The following is a 3,126-nucleotide window of genomic DNA, read 5'->3' on the forward strand; positions in this document are numbered from 1 at the left end:
ACCGAACTTACTGTGTACATCTCTTTGTTGCTTATGCCAGTTCTTGCAATGTCTCGCAAGATGAGATGGATTTCCACAAACAAAGCAACACTTTCGTTGGTTGCATTTATAGACATCACGATCACTGAGATATGTGGAATAAGGTGATGTAGTCGGCTTAACGTATTGGTAACCTCTGCCTGACTGATAATTGTGAACATTTGAATGATGAGTTGTAAAATAATTTATTGCCTAGGTTTCTGTCGAGAATAGTAATAGGCACTATCAAATTGATCATAAAATTGAGAACTATTGTTACAATTAGTATTTTGAGAAAATATGGTTTTCTTATGTGGCACATATTTACAAGAAATGCTTGGTTTTTCATTTTCAAAATTTGATTTTTGTTTTCTCAAATTCTCAATATCATAATCAATTGATGAGCAACTAGGACTAGTCTGTTCATCAACCTTAGCTTCGATTGTTTCGTCAAAAACTGTTTCACACTCTGAATCAGACGAAGAACATTCAGTTTCATTACAAACACCTTTAAAACTGTCATTACTTGAACTTTCACAATATATAAGTTTTGATCCTGACATTAAGCTTCCTAACATAGACTCACATACTTTATTACAAACAGGATTGTTAATTGACTTTGTTAGACCCACACAAGACTCAAAACGGGATTCTAACTCTCCATTTTGCTTACAATCACCATCATTTACATCAACTGCTACAAAAGACACATTGATGTTAGATTTATTAGATGATTAGACTGGAGCAGCAGTTTGAGATCCAGCAGGAACAAATGTCGCAGGTTTTGGTATTCTACCAACCCCGTATACCATTTCCTCCTCGGGAGAAGTATTATAGCTGAAGTGGGTCAAACTGGTGTAGTTGTCATTTAAAGGTGGAGGTACAACAGTGTAATCGTACCCCAGCCCCGCTTTTAGTTTAGTACTTCTTTGGGCTCCAATTTCTCAGATGATGTTTCAAATCTTTCAACTATCTTTTCTTTTTCCCTTTTCTCAGAAGCATCAAGTTTCAAACTTTCTATTTCAGCTTTTAATTCAGAAACTATGTTTTTGTAATAAATTACTTCATGCTCCTTTAAAAAAGTTTAAGTTTCAGATTTGCCACATCATCACGATGAGTCTCAATTTTCTCAACGTAAATCTTGTCAGCTTTTACATATTCAGCGTTTAATTCACGAAGTTTTGCATTTTCTTTCAAACCTTCATTTTGATGGTATCTATAATATGTAACCTTGTTTATACATGCTTGAGAACATAGATTATGATTTACCTCATCAGCTGGTGATGCATCAGTACTTGCAGCTGAAGATGAAGATGCTTCGTGGTTTGAAGTAAACGCCATTCTTGCCATATTGAGGTGGTTCTGCAGCTCTTGAAACCGGTCGTCCCAATCCATACCAGCTTGGACCTCGTTCTGCGAGACGAGGGCTCTTGAGTTTGAGCTTAAATTGCCCTTGTGTGGATGACCTCCAATTCTTGGAGCTGAGCTGCTAGGCTGATGCACTTCATGCTTCTTTCCAGCTGACTTGTTGTTTTTTTCATCGGTCACCTCAGTTACATGAATGTCATTTGCAGGTTTTGGCGGATTCGTGCATTCTCTTGAAAATTGACCCATCTCACCGCAATTGTAACATCGCAGCTTTGACTTGTCAAAACCAATCCTCTTCCTGTTAGAATCCTTGAAGCTGTCTTTCCCATACGTCTTCATGAAGTTTGTAGCTCTGTGCACAGCCATTGCCATCTGGTACTTGATATCCATCTTCTCGAGATCCTTTTGATTGATGTCTTTTAGATCCCCAGTCTAAAATTGTGGTGGCAACAGATTTCCTTGCATTAGCTCTTCATGGCTTGACAAAAATGCATGAACCAGTGAGACATTTGAATCATTCAGCATTGGAAGAGCTTCACGGTAACTTGAACTTTTACTTGGCTGAGATTTTGAGGATGAGGAAATCCCATGAGCTTTCAAGGCTTGCTCAACTGCACTATCAACAACCTTTTGAAATGAACTAGAACCAGATGACGTGGACTGATTGCCGGTTGAGATAAATGCAGTTGTATGTAGTGGCACACTTGAGGAGTACTTTGGAGTGGTTACTGGATACACATTCTGCTGGGTTTTGCTAATAAAGGCAGTTGGCATGGATGATGCAGTACTCACCCCAGCTTGATTCAGAGAACTCAATTGATTGTTCATTCTCATTTGTTCGTCCATTTCGAAGGACTTGATAATGGATATCAAATCTGTGTTCCACATGGCATTCAGATTAGTAGTTCTCTTGATCGTGATTGTGTTTGTACTCCAACTATACGGCAACGAATTCATCAATTTGTGGTTAACTTTAGAGTTCGTGATGTTAACATTGGCAGCTCTAATTCTAACCATCAACTTTTCAAACCTCTTTATCAAGTCCAAAACAGCTTCACCTTGACGATGGTTGAACATATTGAACTCTTCTTTCAACAATGCCTTCTTGTTTTCCCTAATTTCAACATTTCCCTCAATTTTCTCTATAAGTGCATCCCACAAACCTTTTGCACTTCTGTGTTCACGCAGAGTCTCAGTAATTTCATTTGAGAGACAAACAGTTAAAGTGAGGTATGCCTTCTTGTCTTGTTCAATCAAGGTCCTATCATTTTGGTCATAATTTTCAGGAGTCTTTAATTGTTCCCCATTTGGAGTGACAGTCATGGGAACATGAGGACCTTCTTCAAAACATCTCATTAACTCAGAGTCAGTCAATGAAATAAAGTTCATGAACCTCCATTTAAAATCGGAAAAATTATCATCTAAGGTCATGTACTTTGGAGGCTTTGTAGGTGTTCCCACTTGGTTCTCAAGTAACAAATATCCCTTCAACAACTCAGAATCAGTACTCGTCATGATTACAACAGTCTTAAACACTTAACAGTTCTTAAACAGTTCAAATTCTAAACAGAACAGGTTTTTCGCGTGAAACAGTCTCCAAGCGAAGGGAAAAAGTTCCAAGCCAAGTGAAGCGAAAAATTTTTGTGCGAAGCGAAAAACGTATGCGAAATGAAAAAGTTTTGCGAAGCGAAACTGATCATGTGCGAAGCGAAAAACTTTCACGCAATGCGAAAATGTTAT

Source organism: Bidens hawaiensis, unplaced genomic scaffold (assembly GCF_021521415.1).
Source record: "Bidens hawaiensis isolate Kalapana, Puna unplaced genomic scaffold, B.hawaiensis_p1.1 tig00011078_1, whole genome shotgun sequence".
Lineage (NCBI taxonomy): Eukaryota > Viridiplantae > Streptophyta > Magnoliopsida > Asterales > Asteraceae > Bidens > Bidens hawaiensis.